Genomic DNA, 20,328 nt, shown 5'->3' on the forward strand with positions numbered 1-20,328 from the left:
ACAGTGACATACTTTTTCCACTTGAGCTCTTTGTTCGTGAGTTTTTAATTAAGTTTATGTGTTAATTTCGATTTAATTCCTCTCGATGTATCACCCCATTCTCTCATCCACATTATTGCATCCATTGTATCTATTTCTCATTTTGCTTGAATTTCGTTTTACTTATAAACCCAAAACCGTCTTTCACTTAAATTTTTTTCTGTGTTGTTTTGACCATAGAGGAATATGTACTTATATTACGTTCTGAATGCTTGTACGACGATTACCGCGCGAAAAAAGAGTTGCACATCTGGTAACGAAAATACATTTTTCACATGATTGGACAAATATAAATAGAGTAATTCGTCTTTTGTTTTGTAACTAATAGGTTGGAATTTTAAAATAATTAAATATTATATCAGCTCAATATAATTATATACATAATTATAATAATATATACATAATACTCACACAAGAATTCAGATTGAAAAAAGAATGATATAAAGAAAACATGACACAAATGAGAAAGTTCATATGGTGTAACAGAAGGATAGAAATAAAAAAATATATTTATACCAATTACGAACATTTTAGGTTAGGCTTTACAGTGACTGTTATTGACATTAAAATGAAACAACAAGTTTACTGTAACCAGTCACTGTTTATTTAACTCCACGACGCGTTTCAAAGGTTTAAACCTCCATCATCAGGTGGATATACATTTGTTAGTATGACAGTTGTATGTGTTGGGTTACGATTTTTGGAGACCCTTGCGGCACTGTCTAGTGGAGAAACAAAACACTGTTTCAGAACATGGTTTTGTGTTTCTTTTGACAAAAAATAAAACGTATATCTAACGGCAAACATAAAATAAGCAAAATAGAGTACCTCCAGTGGTCAAAGATTCCTTTCACTGTCGTAACACATCACATGTACACTGTCATATTCTATAAACAAATATGGCGCCTGTTTAAAGACCACTGGAGGTACCCTATTTTACTTATTTTAAGTTTACCGTTAGATATACGTTTAATTTTTTGTCAAAAGAAACTCAAAACCTTGTTCTGAAATAGTGTTTTGTTTCTCCTCTAGACAGTGCCGCAAGTTCCTCCAAAAAATCATTAACACAACACATACAAATGTCATACTAGCAAATGTAAATCCACCTGATGGTGGAGGTTTAAACCTTTGAAACGCGTCGTGGAGATATTTAAACAGTTAATGTTGTTGTTTCATTTAAACCAATTAGTTGAATAAAAATAATGATCGAAGTAATTTCCATAAAGACTGAAAAAAAATTCAAAAATGTTATACACTTGACGATGTTCGAACACACAACTTTCTGTAGATGAAGCTATTATTCTATCTTTCTTTCTCTTCCTTTTTTTTGCATTTATTCCTTATGGTTCATTGCATAGAGGACGTCGCACGACACTGCTTCAAGTTCACCATTGACCCCCTCAGTCAGTTTTTTTTATTACAGAGACGAGGCATCTCTCTGTCCGAACACGCCAAGCTACCGTGGCGACTTATCCATTACACAACACGGAAGGACTATATAATACTAATTCTTAACACTATAAAGTGTGACACAAAATTCCGAAGTTTTTTTTCGTCAATTATTCGAAAACGAGTGCCCACTAGGGTGAATGGCTGCAGTGGGTGATGCCTGGGGTCTTAACCTACTTCACCGTACAGAGAGTTTAAAAAAAGACTATCGCATCGCTGACGCCCTCTCCTTGTTAGTTTCGTTCCTGCCACCCCTCAGAGATCGAGTGAAACAAATCTACTGAGGCAGTGATCGATCACTAGTGCATACTCGAATAGCACGTGGGAAAAAACAAACTAAATCTTTTCGTGCGACCTATGACTTCTTTCACGTTATAAAGCTACGTTCTCCCAGCAGCAGCAAACCCCCCGCAACGTGCAGAGTAAAATGCGTGCCACCCGGCGGTCACCCCACACGCACGTTGCGAGCAGAGCAGACCGTCTTCCTAGGGTCCGGGCAACACAATGCCGCTGAGAGCTGTATTATTATACCCGCGGAAAACGACTATGTGCTTCAGGAGAAGACCTTCCTGCACGTCGCAGCGGTTTTCTCGGTTGGAGAGGAACATGACGGCTCTCTCCCGCTCGTACGTGGACGTTAAAGAAAGACGTGAGGACCGACAGACACTTTTTCGAAGTTTAACGACAAGCTAGCGCAGCCTGAAATGGAGGATGAAACTGAGTTGTTCTTCAGACTCCATGGCAACACTAGATAAAATATTAAGACGCTACGTTATACACTGAAGAGCCAAAGAAACTGGTACACCAGCCTAATATCGTGTGGGGCCCCTCACAAACACACGATTAGTGTCGGAAGTAGTGTTGGAGGGAATTGACACCATGAATCCTGAAGGGATGTGTGGTGTGCGTACTGTAAGACCTTCAGTACACACACCATCAGTTTATTTGACTTGTCGCTCTAACAAAGTAGGCGAGTGTCAGCAATATGTCTCGTGGTCTTATCGTGGAGTGTTTATCTTCTGCCGTTAGGTCAGACGATAGAAATGCCACTTGCACGCTTCGAGTAGCAGGTTGACGGTGACCAACTTTAAACAGAACTTGATTAATTTTCACACACATTTATTAAAATAATAACAATCATAGACATTACGGTACTTGATTCTGGATGCTGTTTACAACTGACAATCTGAAGTTCATTTGGTCTTCGTACATTAATCTTATTCTCACATATCTCTGATACTTAACAAAGTGTCTAAACATTTCTCTTCATGGCTATGTACAGGAATATGATAATCTTATTAGGCGCAGACTGAAACTTGACTATAGACTGGTACAGAGTAATGCAGACTAATGCTGACTGATGCAGACTGACTAAACGGAGGTCTGTACACTCGTTATAATACATAGCGCATTCAGGTATCACTGCACGAGTGTGATGCGTGAGGAGAAAAGGTTCTACGTTAGCAGCAATCTCACTGGCTGCGTTACATATTAATACGTGGATCGGCGGAAGCAGAATTTGGTCCGTCTCTAAGGCAGCGCCATCTCGTAGTGCGGAGACGGACGAGCGCTGCGCCTGCACTGTTGTGCTTAGCAGGGCGCGCTCTAGTGGGAAAGTTGTGTACGCGCTGACTACGTGGAACTATGTACACAACAGGATGTATATAAATCCGTAAGAGTACGAGAGAGTGCAGATATCTTCTAAACAGCACGTTGCAAGGCATCCCAGATATGCTCAATAACGTTCATGTCTGAGGAGTTTGGTGGACAGCGGAGGTGTTCAAACTCAGAAGAGTGTTCGTGCTGCCACACTGCAGCAGTTCTGGACGTGTGGGGTGTCGCATTGTCATGCTGGAATTGAACAAGTCCGACGGAATGCACAATGGACACGAATGGATGTGGGTGGTCAGAAAGGATGCTTACGCACATGTCACCTGTTATAGTCGTATCTACATGTATCAGGGATCCCATATCACTCCAACTGCACACGCCCCACACCATTATAGAGCATCCACCAGCTTCAACAGTCCCTTCTTGACTTGCAGGTTACATGGATTCAAAGCAGAATTACTAAACACAGCCTTCCGAAATGCCTTCACAAAAGAAGACGAAGTAAATATTCCAGAACACGAATCGAGAACAGCTGCCAACATGAGTAACGTAGATGTAAATATCCTCGGCATAGTGAAGCAACTTGAATCACTTAATAAAGCAAGTCTTCTGGTGCAGACTGTATACCAATTAGGTTCCTTTCGGAGTATGCTGATGCATTAGCTCCATACTTAACAATCATATAGAACTATCCGCTCGACGAAAGATCCGTACCCAAAGACTGGAAAGTTGCACAGGTCACACCAATATTCAAGAAAGGTAGTAGGAGTAATCCACTAAATTACAGGCCCATATCGTTAACGTCGATATACAGCAGGATTTTAGAACATATTTTGTGTTCGAACATTATGAATTACCGCGAAGAAAACGGTCTACTGACACACAGTCAACATGGGTTTAGAAAACATCGTCCCTGTGAAATACAACTATTGCTTTATTGACATGAAGTGTAGAGTGCTATTGACAAGGTATTTCAGATCGATTCCGTATTGCTGGATTTCCGGAAGGCTTCTGACACTATACCACACAAGCGGCTTGTTTTGAAATTGCGTGTTTATGGAATATCGCCTCAATTTTGTGATTTCCTGTCAGAGAGGTCACAGTTCGTAGCAATTGACGGAAAGCCATCGGGTAAAACGGTAGTGATTTCTGGCATTCCCAAGGTAGTGTTATAGGCCCTTCGCTGTTTCTTATCTAGATTAACGATATTGGAGACAATCTGAGCAGCCGTCTTCGGTTGTCTACAGATGATGCTGTCGTTTATCGACTAATAAAGTCATCAGAAGACCAAAACAAACTGTAAAACGATTTATAAAAGATATCTGAATGGTCTGAAAAGTGGCATTTGACCCTAAATAACGAAAAGTGTGAGGTCATCCACATGAGTGCTAAAAGGAACTCGTTAAACTTCGGCTACACGATATATCAGTCTAATCTGAAAGCCGTAAATTCAACTAAATACGTAGGTATCACAATTACGAACAACTTGAATGGGAAGGAACACATAGAAAATGTTGTGGGGAAGGCGAACCAAAGACTGCGTTTTATTGGCAGGACACTTGGAAGATGTAACAGATCTACTAAGGAGACTGCCTACACTACGCTTGTCCGTCCTCTTTTAGAATACTGCTGCGCGGTGTGGGATCCTCACCAGATAGGACTGACGTCGAAAAAGTCGAAAAGTCGAAAAGTGCAAAGAAAGGTAGCACGTTTTGTATTATCGCGAAATATGGGAGAGAGTGTCACAGAAATGATACAGGATTTGGGCTGCAAATCATTAAAAGAAAGGTGTTTTTCGTTGCGACGGAACCTTCTTACGAAATTCCAATCACCAACTTTCTCCACGGATTGCGAAAATATTTTGTTAACACCGACCAACATAGGGAGGAACGATCACCACGATAAAGTAAGGGATACCAGAGCTCGTACTGAAAGATATAGGTGTTCATTCTTTTCGAGCGCTATACGAGATTGGAATAATAGAGAATTGTGAAGGTGGTTCGATGAACCCTCTGCCAGGCACTTAAATGTGATTTGCAGACTATCAATGTAGATGTAGATGTAATGAAGTTGTTTCTATACAAATACACATCCGTCCGCTCGATACAATTTGAAACATGTTTCCAGTCATCAACAGTCCAATTTCTGTGTTGACGGCCCAGACGAGGCGTAAAGCTTTGTGTCGTGCAGTCATCAAGGGTACACGAGTGGGCCTTCGGCTGCGGAAGCTCATATCGATGATGTTTCGTTTAATGGCTTGCACGCTGACAGTTGTTGATGGCCCAGCATTGAAATCTGCAGCAATCTGCGGGAGGGTTGGACATCTGCAACGCTGAACGATTCTCTTAAGTCGTGATTCGTCCCGTTTGTGCAGGATATTTTCCCGGGCGCAGCGATGTCGAAGATTTGAGGTTTTACCGGATTCCTGTCCGCCCCGATAGCCAGCGTGACGGATAGCCGTCCTACGGCCCTGGGTTCGATTCCCGTCTGGGTCGGGGATTTTATCCGCTTAGGGAATGGGTGTCGTGCTGTCTTCATCACTTCATCGCCATCCGGCGGGCAGGTCGCCCAATGTGGCGTCGAATGGAGCACGTTATCATGATTTCATACGGGATACTCTACCTGTGCTGCTAGAACATGTGCCTTTACAAGTACGACACAACATGTGGTTCATGCACGATGGAGCTCCAGCACATTTCAGTCGAAGTGTTCGTACGCTTCTCAACAACAGATTCGGTGACCGATGGATTGGTGGAGGCGGACCAATTCCATGGCCCCCACGCTCTCCTGACCCTCTTGACTTTCATTTATGGGGCATTTGAAAGCTCTTGTCTACGCAACCCCGGTACCAAATGTAGAGACTCTTCGTGCTCGTATTGTGGACGGCTGTGATACAATACGCCATTCTCCAGGGCTGCATCAGCGCATCAGGGTTTCCATGCGACGGAGGGTGGATGCATGTATCCTCGCTAACGGAGGATATTTTGAACATTTCCTGTAACAAAGTGTTTGAAGTCACGCTGGTACGTTCTGTTGCTGTGTGTTTCCACTCATGATTAATGTGATTTGAAGAGAAGTAATAAAATGAGTTCTAACATGGAAAGTAAGCGTTTCCGGACACATGTCCACATAACATATTTTCTTTCTTTGTGTGTGAGGAATGTTTCCTGAAAGTTTGGCCGTACCTTTTTGTAACACCCTGTATACATTTTAGTTAGTGTGGAAGGAAAGCAGTCCGGTGCGATATGCGTTGCAGACGCTTGACAACTCAACATTTATTCTGCTAGAGCAGTAGCCTAGCAGTACGTATAACAATCGATATTAGAAATAGATATCCTCGGAGTAGTGAAGCAATTTAAATTGCTTAATAAAAACAAGTCTTCTGGTCCAGACTGTATACCAGTTAGGTTCCTTTCAGAGTAAGCTGATGCAATACCTCCAGACTTAACAATCATATACAACCGCTCGCTTGACTTAAGATCCGTACCTAAAAACTGGAAAGTTGCGCAGGTCACACCAATATTCAAGGAAGGCAGTAGGAGTAATAAAATAAATTACAGTCCCATATCATTAACGACGATATGCATCGGGACTTTGGAACGTATATTGTGTTCGAACATAATGAATTATCTCGAAGAGAATGGACTACTGACACACAGTCAACAGATAATTAGAAAACATCGTTCTTGTAAACCACAACTAGCTCTTTACTCACACGAAGTGTTGAGTGCTGTTGACAAGGGATTTCAAATTGATTCCTTATTCCTTGTGTTCCAAAAGGCTTTTGACACTGTACTACACAAGCGGCTTGTAGTGAAAGTGCGCGCTTATGGGATATCGTCTCAGTTATGTGACTGGATCCGTGATTTCCTGCCAGGGAGGTCACAGTTCGACGTAGCTGACGGAAAATCATCGAGTAAAACAGAAGTGATTTCTGGCGTTCTCAGTGGCAGAATTATAGGCTCTCTGCTGTTGCTTACCTATACAAACGTTTTAGGAGACATTCTGAGTAGCCGTCTTAGATTTTTTGCGAATGAGGCTGTCATTTATTGTCTAGTAAACTCATCAGCAGACCAAAACAAATAGCAAAAAAAAAATAAATTAGAAATGATATCTGTATGGTGCTTAAATTGGCCACTGGCCCTAAATATTGAAAAGGTTTAGGTCATCCACATGAGTGCTAAAAGGAATGTTTTAAAATTCGGTTACACGATAAATCAGTCAAATCTAAAGGCAAGAAATTCAACTAAATCCCTAGGAGTCGCAATTACGAACAATTTAAACCTGAAAAGACACGCAGGAAAATGTTGTGCGGGCGGCGAACTAAAGACTGCGTTTTATTGGCCGGACACTTAGAAATCTAGTAAAGAGACCGTCTACACTACGCTTGTCTATCCTCTTTTTAGAATACTGCTGCGCGGTGTGGAATCCGTACCAGATAGCATTAACAGAGTACATCGAAAAAGTTCAAAGAAGGGCAGGACGTTCTGTATTATCGTGTAATAGGGAAGAGTGTGTCACGGACTTTAGGTGGGCACCATTAAAACAAAGGCCTTTTCCGTTGCGGTGGAATCTTCTCACGAAATTTCAACCAGCTTTCTGCTCTGAATACGAAAATATTTTGTTGACGCCGACTTACACATGGAGAAACGATCGTCGTAACGAAATAAGTGCGATCAGAGCTCGCACGGGAAGATATCGGTTTTCGTTTTTTCCGCGCGCTATACGAGTTTGTAATGATAGACAATTATTGTGAAGGTGTTTCGATGAACTCCCTGCCAGGAACTTAAGTGTGATTTGCAGAGTATCCATGTAGATGTAGACCTGAAAGCTTAAATTAACGTTGCTTACTAAATATCTTAATATCAGTGAGTTTTTCTTGTAATGTGACTGGTTTCACTACTCTGGTATATGAACTACTTCTCTGTCTTTAACTAACGAAACCGTCGAAAAATTGTTAGACATTCATTCTTGTTCACGACGTAATAACATTTTTGTGACCACTTTGCGCTTCCTGGGTACTCTTCCCAATAATATGCAGCTTTCATTCTCTTCCCTATCTTCTATGAACTTTCGGATTGCCAAGATTAACAATTTTCCAGATGAAACACTGCACTGCAGGTTTGGCCTCCGCCCTCTCCGATACTAGTGTGACGTCACACTGTTCCGCCTCTATAACAGCAAAATGTTCCTCGCAGTGTGCTGGAATGAACCACACAGTACTGCTTTTCTCTAGGAGAAACTGTAGCACCCACCGACTTCCGACAGGCTGTAAAAATAAACTCAAACCTTTCCATAACTTTGTCTCGCTTTCACCCCCACAAAAAATATGAAGGGAAAAAAGTTTATCGCTTACTACATTTCACGTCATACATCACATTCTAATATACACTACTGTCCATTAAAATTCCTACACCAAGAAGAAATTGCAGTTGATAAACGGGTGTTCATTATACAAATATATTATACCAGAATTGACATGTGATTACATTTTCAAGCAATTTGGGTGCATACATCCTGAGAAATCAGTACGCAGAACAACCACCTCTGGCCGTAATAACGGCCTTGATACGCCTGGGCATTGAATCAAACAGAGCTTGGATGGCGTGTACAGGTACAGCTGCCAATACAGTTTCAACACGATACGACAGTTCATCAAGAGTGGTGACTGGCGTATTGTGAGGAGCCAGTTACTCGGCCACCATTGATCAGACTTTTCAATTGGTGAGAGATTTGGAGAATGTGCTGGCCAGGGCAGCAGTCGAACGTTTCCTGTATCCAGAAAGGCCCGTACAGAACCTCAACATACAGTCGTGCATTATCCTGCTGAAATGTAGGGTTTCGCAGGGATCGAATGAAGGGTCGTAACACATCCGAAATGTAACGTCTTATGTTCAAAGTGCCGTTAGTGCGAACAAGAGGTGACCGATACGAGTAACCAATGGCACCCCATACCATCACGCCAGGTGATACGCCAGTATGGCGTTGACGAATACACCCTTACAATGTGCGTTCACCACGATGTCGCCAAACACGGATTCGACCATCATGATGCTGTAAACAGAACCTGGATTATCCGAAAAAATGACGCTTTGCCATTCGTGCACCCAGGTTCGTCGTTGAGTACACCAACGCAGGCGCTCCTGTCTGTGATGCAGCGTGAAGGGTAACCGCAGCCATGGTCCTCGAGCTGATAGTCCATGCTGCTGCAAACATCGTCGAACTGTTCGTGCAGATGGTTGTTGTCTTGCAATCGTCCCCACCAGTTGACTCAGGGATCGAGACGTGGCTGCACGATCCGTTACAGCTATGCGGATAAGATGCCTGTCATCTCGACTGCTAGCGATACGAGGCCGTTGGGATCCAGCACGGCGTTCCGTATTACCCTCCTGAATCCACCGATTCCATATTCTGCTAACAGTTATTGGATCTCGACCAACGCGAGCAGTAATGTCGCGATACGATAAACCACAATCGTGATAGGCTACAATCCGAACTTTATCAAAGGCGGAAACGTGAAGGTACGCATTTCTGCTCCTTACACGAGACATCACAACGTTTCACCAGGCAATGCCGGTCAACTGCTGTTTGTGTATGAGAAATCGGTTGGTAACTTTCCTCATGCAGCACGTTGTAGGTGACGCCACAGGCGCCAATCTTGTGTGAATGCTCTGAAAAGCTAATCATTTGCATATCACAGTATCTTCTTCCTGTCGGTTAAACTTTGCGTCTGTAGCACGTCATCTTCGTGGTGTAGCAATTTTAATGGCCAGTAGTGTATTACTTCACTGTTACTGACTCTATTGGGCAGGAAGTTTGCAGACGTTCTGACATATACTGCTGAAGGCAACTATAAAATTATTTTGCTATATGACACACAGTTTAGCAGGTATGGCGTGATAAATATTGAGTAATGTGAAATACCCAAATTTCTTAAAATATTTATCTATTTCGGAAGAGCAAAATTTTCGTTAAATTAAAATAAAGCTGTCAGAAGGTAGTTCTGGTATCACCCTATCATGTGCAGTTGGCAAATTACATAAAAGAAACACCACTTTCATTTTTTACAAGATTCACTGTTTGAAGGAGTATTACTACTTTTTGAGCTTTCATCACGTCCAGACACGCGCATACGAAAACGGTTCATGCAGCGTCCTGCGGTCTGCATCGGACGGCGGAAGACGCTGCGATAGATTTCCCCACCCGGGAAAACGTAGCTTTGTGATATTCATTTCGCCCTGTGTAGGTCGGGGCGAACAAAATCAATTCGCGCTCCGCGGAGAATGGTGGTGACCGTAATTTCGTGAAAAGATCCTTCCGGAGCGGAAAAAAAGCATATTTATATTAATGATTGCGACCCCAAATTGCTTGTCATATCCGTATTACTCCCTCCTGTACTTACCAAGATAATATCTTCTTTTACGTCCTCCGCCAATCCCATTTGTACGGTTCCCATACACCACTCCCGTACGCCATAAGAAAATGAAGAAGCGTGGGTAGTCGATTTGTTACGAGATCTAAGTTTTCTGACAAGAAAAACGAAGTCTTCGCCTTCTCCACATCGTTTTCTGTGTGGTCCTTCCAGTCCTGGTTCTTTGCAATTGTAATTCGTAGGTAATCAGTTGAAGCGACAACATATAAATTCGTGTTATCCATCGTGTTACTGGAGTTTAATCCATTTCATTTCGTCCTCGTATGGAGAACGGCGCACGTTTATTGTTAAAGGGTCCATTGTAACCATTAATACCGTGCACTACTTTATCTAGATTATTCTGTATTCCGTTGTGAGCTTCTGCTGACTTTAGTAAATGTTAAAGTACAGCGTCATCTTCAAACAATCAAACAGTGCTGCTCAGATTTTCCCCTGAATCGTTAATATAGATCAGGGCTGCTGATATTTTTTAAAAACATCGAGATTCCGATATTATGATGATGAGGTCCCATACTCCCTGACAGAGCGTAGGGAAACGATGCGGGAGACCCGCACCGCCTTACTAGGCAAGGTCCTAGCGGAGGTGGTTTGCCGTTGCCTTCCTCCGACCGATAATGGGGAAGAATGATGACCGTGCGACTGCTACGGTCGCAGGTTCGAATCCTGCCTCGGGCATGGGTGTGTGTGATGTCCGCAAAAACGATTTTACCGGCCGCTGTGGCCGTGCGGTCTCGGCGCTTCAGACTGGAACCGCGTGACCGCTCCGGTCGCAGGTTCGAATCCTGCCTCGGGCATGGATGTGTGTGATGTCCTTAGGTTAGTTAGGTTTAAGTAGTTCTAAGTCCTAGGGGACTGATGACCACAGGTGTTAAGTCCCATAGTGCTCAGAGCCATTTGAGGAATGATGATGATGAAGATGGCACAACAATACCCAGTCATCTCGAGGCAAGTGAGAATCGCTGACCCCACCAGGAATCAAACCCGGGACCCCGTGCTCGGGAAGCGAGATCGCTAGGAGCTGCGGACTATTCTGATATGTCGGTATTTAATAAAGATTAATTATCGGCTCTCGATATACTGAGAACGATTATCGGCATATCGGCGGAAAAATATCGACGTACCGGCCAAAGAAATGTCGCCTGCGCATTGTAAATACACTCCTGGAAATTGAAATAAGAACACCGTGAATTCATTGCCCAGGAAGGGGAAACTTTATTGACACATTCCTCGGGTCAGATACATCACATGATCACACTGACAGAACCACAGGCACATAGACACAGGCAACAGAGCATGCACAATGTCGGCACTAGTACAGTCTATATCCACCTTTCGCAGCAATGCAGGCTGCTATTCTCCCATGGAGACGATCGTAGAGATGCTGGATGTAGTCCTGTGGAACGGCTTGCCATGCCATTTCCACCTGGCGCCTCAGTTGGACCAGCGTTCGTGCTGGACGTGCAGACCGCGTGAGACGACACTTCATCCAGTCCCAAACATGCTCAATGGGAGACAGATCCGGAGATCTTGCTGGCCAGGGTAGTTGACTTACACCTTCTAGAGCACGTTGGGTGGCACGGGATACATGCGGACGTGCATTGTCCTGTTGGAACAGCAAGTTCCCTTGCCGGTCTAGGAATGGTAGAACGATGGGTTCGATGACGGTTTGGATGTACCGTGCACTATTCAGTGTCCCCTCGACGATCACCAGTGGTGTACGGCCAGTGTAGGAGATCGCTCCCCACACCATGATGCCGGGTGTTGGCCCTGTGTGCCTCGGTCGTATGCAGTCCTGATTGTGGCGCTCACCTGCACGGCGCCAAACACGCATACGACCATCATTGGCACCAAGGCAGAAGCGACTCTCATCGCTGAAGACGACACGTCTCCATTCGTCCCTCCATTCCCGCCTGTCGCGACACCACTGGAGACGGGCTGCACGATGTTGGGGCGTGAGCGGAAGACGGCCTAACGGTGTGCGGGACCGTAGCCCAGCTTCATGGAGACGGTTGCGAATGGTCCTCGCCGATACCCCAGGAGCAACAGTGTCCCTAATTTGCTGGGAAGTGGCGGTGCGGTCCCCTACGGCACTGCGTAGAATCCTACGGTCTTGGCGTGCATCCGTGCGTCGCTGCGGTCCGGTCCCAGGTCGACGGGCACGTGCACCTTCCGCCGACCACTGGCGACAACATCGATGTACTGTGGAGACCTCACGCCCCACGTGTTGAGCAATTCGGCGGTACGTCCACCCGGCCTCACGCATGCCCACTATACGCCCTCGCTCAAAGTCCGCCAACTGCACATACGGTTCACGTCCACGCTGTCGCGGCATGCTACCAGTGTTAAAGACTGCGATTGAGCTCCGTATGCCACGGCAAACTGGCTGACACTGACGGCGGCGGTGCACAAATGCTGCGCAGCTAGCGCCATTCGACGGCCAACACCGCGGTTCCTGGTGTGTCCGCTGTGCCGTGCGTGTGATCATTGCTTGTACAGACTTCTCGCAGTGTCCGGAGCAAGTATGGTGGGTCTGACACACTGGTGTCAATGTGTTCTTTTTTCCATTTCCAGGAATGTATTTTAGTATTCATTTATTATTAGATATTCTGTACATTAATAAGCTAGCAGTACGGTTATCACCCTTAGAGCAAGAACTGAAAGCAAAACGATGCACGTTCATGCTTGACGATAACAACTTTGCTAAGAATGGTAACTGCATGGAAGGGGCACAATGAAAGGTGTCCGATGGGTCAGTCGTTCGGTTTCGTCACATATCGGATTTTTCTGGAATACTTCGTGTCGACTTCCCTGCTTTTCCATTTCTGCAAACGCCAGCGAACTAGCTGCCACAGTGTCAAAATAGAGTAGTGAAGTTAAACGTTGCAGTTTGTGTTGGTAGCGCCGATTACGTCAGCATTTCCCCTCGCACGCTTACGCCCAACGCCAAGACCAGTCTTGTCATCTAGAATTTTGTCCACCATTTTCAGTAACTGTTTTTGAACTATGCCGATGTGAAGAAACAGCTCAGTGGTTCGGTAAAAATTGTTTTCTAAGGCAATTGGTGTGCTGTTCCTTCACATCGGATATCTTGTTATTCCGTTCACACCGCCAACCCTCAGTGCAATTGGCCTTTTTCTTTGTGACATGTATACTTGCTTCACACAGTCAAAGAGAAAGACTGGAGAGCCAGCTGCTGTGGCCGAGCGGTTGTAGGCGCTTCACTCCGGAACCACGCGGATGCTACGGTCGCAGGTTCGAATCCTGTCTCGGGCATGGTTGTGTGTGATGTAGTAGTTTATGTAGTAGTTTCTAGGTCTAGGTGACTGATGACCTCAGATGTAAGTAATTTAAATATTTACCGAAAAATGAATATATATATATACAGGGTGCTCCATTGATCGTGACCGGGCCAAATATCTCAGGAAATAAGCATCAAATGAAAAAACTACAAAGAACGAAACTCGTCTAGCTTGAAGGGGGAAACCAGATGGTGCTATCTTTGGCCCGCTAGATGGCGCTGGCATAGGTCAAACGGATATCAACTGCGTTTCTTTAAATAGGAACCCCCATTTTTTTATACATATTCGTGTATCCGTAAAGAAATATGAATGTTTTAGTTGGACCACTTTTTTCGATTTGTGATACATGGCACTGTAATAGTCACATAACATATGGCTCTCAATTTTAGACGAACAGTGGGTAACAGGTAGGTTTTTCAAATTAACATACAGAACGTAGGTACGTTTGAACATTTTATTTCGATTGTTCCTATATATATATATATATATATATATATATATATATATATATATATATATATATATATGCACTCGATATTGCCTTTTGGATATCAATATAATGGAGACATGTTTCTTTGGTATATATCGATAACTTCTAAGGGAACATCGATATATCGATATTACGTCAACAGACTTTATATAGATTACTAAAGGAAAAAGGTCCTTGGCGAAAAGCAGATATCATTTCTGTTTTACTAGATGACTTGCCTTCATCTACTATGATCTCTGAGCTTCTGCAACTGGATACAACGAATCCAGTTGCGCAGCTGAGACGATATTTCGTAGTAACACAATCCGATTAGAAGCCAGCGATAGAGGACGGTGGCAGAAGGAATTTAGAAACACCCTTTACAAGCAGTGTTTCCCAATCAGCTTCAAGGCTGAAATATTCCTGGAGCAAAGCTTAGAAAATGAAAAAATGCCGCACAGTTTCCAGTGATTAGCAGCGTATACATTTCGATGTAAACAAAGACTGCCACAATGGAGTAGTGCCGGCCGGTGTGGCCGAGCGGTTCCTAGGTGCTTCAGTTTGGAACCGCGCGGCTGCTACTGTCGCTGGTTCGAATCCTGCCTCGGGCATGGCTGTGTGTGATGACCTTAGGTTAGTTAGGTTTAAGTAGTTCTCTGTTCTAGAGGACTGATGACCTCAGATGTTAAGTCCCATAGTGCTCAGAGCCATTTTTGAACACCAGAGTAGGCCAATTAGATAGAATTAGACGAACGACTAAAAACACTATCACATCGTTGGACGTTGACATAAACGGTATGATGTATTTCTAACAGAACAAGAATGCCATTAATAATGGATTCTGAAAACAAGCAATGACGCGAAGACCCGTATCAGGAAACTTGGAAAGCCAATAGCCTTGCCGCAGTGATAACATCGGTTCTCGTCGGATCACCGAAGTTAAGCGCTTTCGGGCTGGGCTAGCTCTTGGATGGGTGCCCGTCGTGGTCTGCTGAGTGCTGTTGGCAAGCGAGGTGCACTCAACCCTAGTGAGCCCGCCCCATTGGCCGTGCTGTCTAACGCACGGATTTCCCAACTGGGAAGGAGCGCCTGGTCCCGGCACGAATCCGCCTGGTGGACTTGTGTCGAGGTCCGGTGAGCCGGCCAGACTGTGGATGGTTTTTAGGTGGTTTTCCATCTGCCTCGGCGAATGCGGGCTGGTTCCCCTTATTTCGCCTCAGCCACCCTATGTCGGCGATTCCTGCGCACCAAGTTCTCCACGTACGCATACACCACCATTACTCTACCACGTAAACATAGGGGTTACACTCGTCTGGTGCCAAACATTCCCTGGGAGAGGGGGGGGGGGGGTTCAACGGGGACCGAACCGCACAATAACCCTGAACGATTGGTTCGGTGTGGGGCGGCGGAGGGGTGAATTGGACTGCGATAGTCGTCGTGGGGTTGTGGACCACTGCGGCTGGGGCGGGGATGGAGCCTCTCCGTCGTTTCTAGGCCCCTCGTTAACATACAATAGAACACAATACAGCCCTAGTGAGGCTAACTGTGGAGCCACTTGACTGACAAGTACTGGCTCCAGTCTCGTAAACATACGGCCAGGAGAGTGGTGTTCTGACTGCATGTCCCTCTGTATCCGCTTCCGCCAGTGGCGCCTTTGGGCTGAGGATGACACGGTGGCCGGTCGGTACCATTGTGCTTCGTGACCTTTCTGGGGGAGTTTGGTTTTACTTTCAGGCAGCATGGACTATGGAGCAATGGAAGAAAATGTTTGGTGTCGTTTCACATTGCTTACAAATTCTGGCCGAGTTTAGGCCCCAAGAATGTATGTAATACGGCAGCGGTTTGGTGATCAGTTGGTCATCCACATCGTGGTATTCCACGGGCTCCCTGGTTACTCTCCAAGGTCACATTACTGCCAAGGATTATTTGCCCACTTTACTTGATCAGGTCTATTCCGTAGTACAATGTTTGTTCGCCAGTGGTGATGCTGTGTTCCAGGACGACAGAACACCCCATGTATGTCATAACAGCCATCGTCGGTGCAGTACCTGTTCCTTCGGGCATGCATGAACTGCAGCGTGTTCATCTTTAAATGAAAGTACTGCCATTTGTCTGGTTATATTGTTTATTCTACTGTACAAGAATGATCTCGCCCTTTCGCAATTTTCTAGTACCACACTGTTTAGTGTGACCATTGTATAAGGAGGTTTAAGATACTCGTATGTTGACGATGACTTCGTTTTCAGAACTCTGACCGTGCTTAACATTGTGCTACTGGAAAATGGCCAAAGACCTAAATCGCGAGTGTACAAAAAAATGGCTCTGAGCGCTATGGGACTTAACTTCTGAGGTCATCAGTCCCATAGAACGTAGGCCTACTTAAACCTAACTAACCTAAGGACATCACACACATCCATGCCCGAGGCAGGATTCGAACTGGCGGCCGTAGCGGTCGCGCGGTTCCAGACTGAAGCGCCTAGAACCGCGAGTGTACAGTAGAATAAACAATGCACACAGTGAAATAACTGTACTCTCATTTAAGCAGTCTTTTTTTTTAAATAATTAATAGAGTGCAGCAATCAGTCGTCCTTTTTTAGATTTTATTACGCAAATCCAGATAGTGGCCAGCCATTCTCAATGCACTATTTACTATTCTCGATGCATGTAAGTCCCTGTTGCTCGGGCGTCAGTCACAGTTCTTTGGATACTACTCAAGAAATGTGATTGGCGCACGAACAACAGGGACTTGCATGCATCGAGAATAGTAAATAGTGCATTGAGAATGGCTGGCCACTATCTGGAGTTGCGTAATAAAATCTAAAAAGTGACTCTGTAATTTATAAGCCACATAACAGTCGCTGAGTGCACCCACTTTCCGAATGGAAGGTAACCTGATCTTAATGCTTTGTTGTTGTTGTGGTCTTCAGTCCGAAGATTAGTTTGATACGGTGTCCATGGTACTCTCTCCTGTGGAAACTTCTTCATCTCCGAATAACCACTGCAATTATTTTCAAATGTTTGTCTCCTTCTAAAATATTTCCACCATATCCCCCACCCACTTTGTTTCATCACCAAACTGACAACTCCATGATGACACAGGCCGTGATGTGCCTCATTAACCGATCTCTTCCTTCAGCCAAGCTGTGCCACAGTTATTTTTTCACCATTAGTTAATCAATCTACTCATCTACAATCATTTTGAACAATATTCTATAGCATCATATTTCAAATGATTCTAGTCGCTTCTTGCCTTAACTGCTTGTCATCCACGTTTCACATCTGTACAAGGTAACAATCCATACAAATACCTTCAGAAAATACCTCCTAAAACTGAAATTTATATTCGACTTTAGGAAAGTTCTCTTTTTCAGATACGCCTTCTTGCTCTGGTATACCGTTACCTAAAGAGCAAAAACCATCGACTACATTTAGTCGTTTTGTTTCCTAATCTAATTCTGCCAACATTACTTCATTTAATTCCACTACATTCGCCTATTTTACGTTTGTTGATGCTCATATTATAACTTCTGTTCTGGAAACTGTCCAGTCCCATAAAGTACTCTCGTAACTCCTTGGCGGCCGCGGTGGCCGATCGGTTCTAGGCGCTTCAGTCCGGAACCGCGCGATTGTTACGGTCGCAGGTTCGAATCCTGCCTCGGGCATGGAAGTGTGTTTTGTCCTTAGGTTAGTCAGGTTTAAGTAGTTCTAAGTTCTAGGGGACTGATGACCTCAGATGTTAAGTCCCATAGTACTCAGAGCCATTTCAGAGCCGTAAATCCTTTTCTGTCTCTGACATAGTGTTATCGGAAAATCGTTAATGTATCTACGGTAATCTTTTGTGTTTAGCTCCACGGATTAGTAGATTGTCTAAAAACTGATTTTAATATTATACGTTAACTATTTTTTTGAGGATTCTGTACATCAGTCGGTATAGAGGGAACCCTTGAGAAACTTCATTGTTTTCCGTACATGTGTCTGTCAGACATGCAAGAACCCTTTTTTGCATCTCGATTGGTTGAACGTATCGAGCTGATATTTAAGTATATATAAAGTATATTTAAGTATATATAAAAAACAGATACCATCTTCATACATAGTTAAGGCTCACCAGCCATTTGACCATCTTCTTCTGTGTAGATGCACAAACAGTGCCGGAACTCATAGGGGAATCGGCAAAAAGCCGCGAGTAGTGAGTATAATGGGCAGGGGCGCTACGAATATAGTGAGGGACAATAAGTTGGGAATGTGGATCTGACGGGAGGCGTGACAGAGATAAGTCCCTGCAGTCGCACTATTCTCTGTGTCCTCGGTAGCTCGGATGGATAAAGCCTCTGCCACACAAGCAGGAGATCCCGAGTTCGAGTTCAGGTCGGCGGCACACATTTTAAACTGCCCTCGTTGACTTATATCAACGCCTGTATCCAGCTAGGGGTATTTATTTCATTGATATTTAAGTCACATACTGAGGTCTGTGGTCCCTTGGCAGAATAAAAAGAAATTAAGTTTCAAAGTCAATGCAATGAAAAGGACGGCCATATACACTCCTGGAAATTGAAATAAGAACACCGTGAATTCATTCTCCCAGGAAGGGGAAACTTTATTGTCACATTCCTGGGGTCAGATACATCACATGATCACACTGACAGAACCACAGGCACATAGACACAGGCAACAGAGCATGCACAATGTCGGCACTAGTACAGTGTATATCCACCTTTCGCAGCAATGCAGGCTGCTATTCTCCCATGGAGACGATCGTAGAGATACTGAATGTAGTCCTGTGGAACGGCTTGCCATGCCATTTCCACCTGGCGCCTCAGTTGGACCAGCGTTCGTGCTGGACGTGCAGACCGCGTGAGACGACGCTTCGTCCAGTCCCAAACATGCTCAATGGGGGACAGATCCGGAGATCTTGCTGGCCAGGGTAGTTGACTTACACCTTCTAGAGCACGTTGGGTGGCACGGTATACATGCGGACGTGCATTGTCCTGTTGTAACAGCAAGTTCCCTTGCCGGTCTAGGAATGGTAGAACGATGGGTTCGATGACGGTTTGGATGTACCGTGCACTATTCAGTGTCCCCTCGACGATCACCAGTGGTGTACGGCCAGTGTAGGAGATCGCTCCCCACACCATGATGCCGGGTGTTGGCCCTGTGTGCCTCGGTCGTATTCAGTCCTGATTGTGGCGCTCACCTGCACGGCGCCAAACACGCATACGACCATCATTAGCACCAAGGCAGAAGCGACTCTCATTGCTGAAGACGACACGTCTCCATTCGTCCCTCCATTCACGCCTGTCGCGACACCACTGGAGGCGGGCTGCACGATGTTGGGGCGTGAGCGAAAGACGGCCTAACGGTGTGCGGGACCGTAGCCCAGCTTCATGGAGACGGTTGCGAATGGTCCTCGCCGATACCCCAGGAGCAACAGTGTCCCTAATTTGCTGGGAAGTGGCGGTGCGGTCCCCTACGGCACTGCGTAGGATCCTACGGTCTTGGCGTGCATCCGTGCGTCGCTGCGGTCCGGTCCCAGGTCGACGGGCACGTGCACCTTCCGCCGACCACTGGCGACAACATCGATGTACTGTGGAGACCTCACGCCCCACGTGTTGAGCAATTCGGCGGTACGTCCACCCGGCCTCCCGCATGCCCACTATACGCCCTCGCTCAAAGTCCGTCAACTGCACATACGGTTCACGTCCACGCTGTCGCGGCATGCTACCAGTGTTAAAGACTGCGATGGAGCTCCGTATGCCAGGGCAAACTGGCTGACACTGACGGCGGCGGTGCACAAACGCTGCGCAGCTAGCGCCATTCGACGGCCAACACCGCGGTTCCTGGTGTGTCCGCTGTGCCGTGCGTGTGATCATTGCTTGTACAGCCCTCTCGCAGTGTCCGGAGCAAGTATGGTGGGTCTGGCACACCGGTGTCAATGTTTTCTTTTTTCCATTTCCAGGAGTGTATATCACACGGTTTGACACTAGCAATCTCACTCATCAAAAGCTATAGTGTGCATCCGGTTGACCTAA

General features: G+C 45.2%; 1 protein-coding gene across 1 annotated transcript in view; it reads right to left on the reverse strand.

Moving 5' to 3' along the window:
• The window catches only part of LOC126427975 (C3 and PZP-like alpha-2-macroglobulin domain-containing protein 8), an 829,074-nt gene that overhangs the window by 803,189 nt on the left and 5,557 nt on the right, over positions 1 to 20,328 (reverse strand). The window lies entirely within an intron of this gene.

The sequence above is a fragment of the Schistocerca serialis genome, chromosome 12 (assembly GCF_023864345.2).
Source record: "Schistocerca serialis cubense isolate TAMUIC-IGC-003099 chromosome 12, iqSchSeri2.2, whole genome shotgun sequence".
In the NCBI taxonomy this organism is placed as follows: Eukaryota; Metazoa; Arthropoda; class Insecta; order Orthoptera; family Acrididae; genus Schistocerca; species Schistocerca serialis.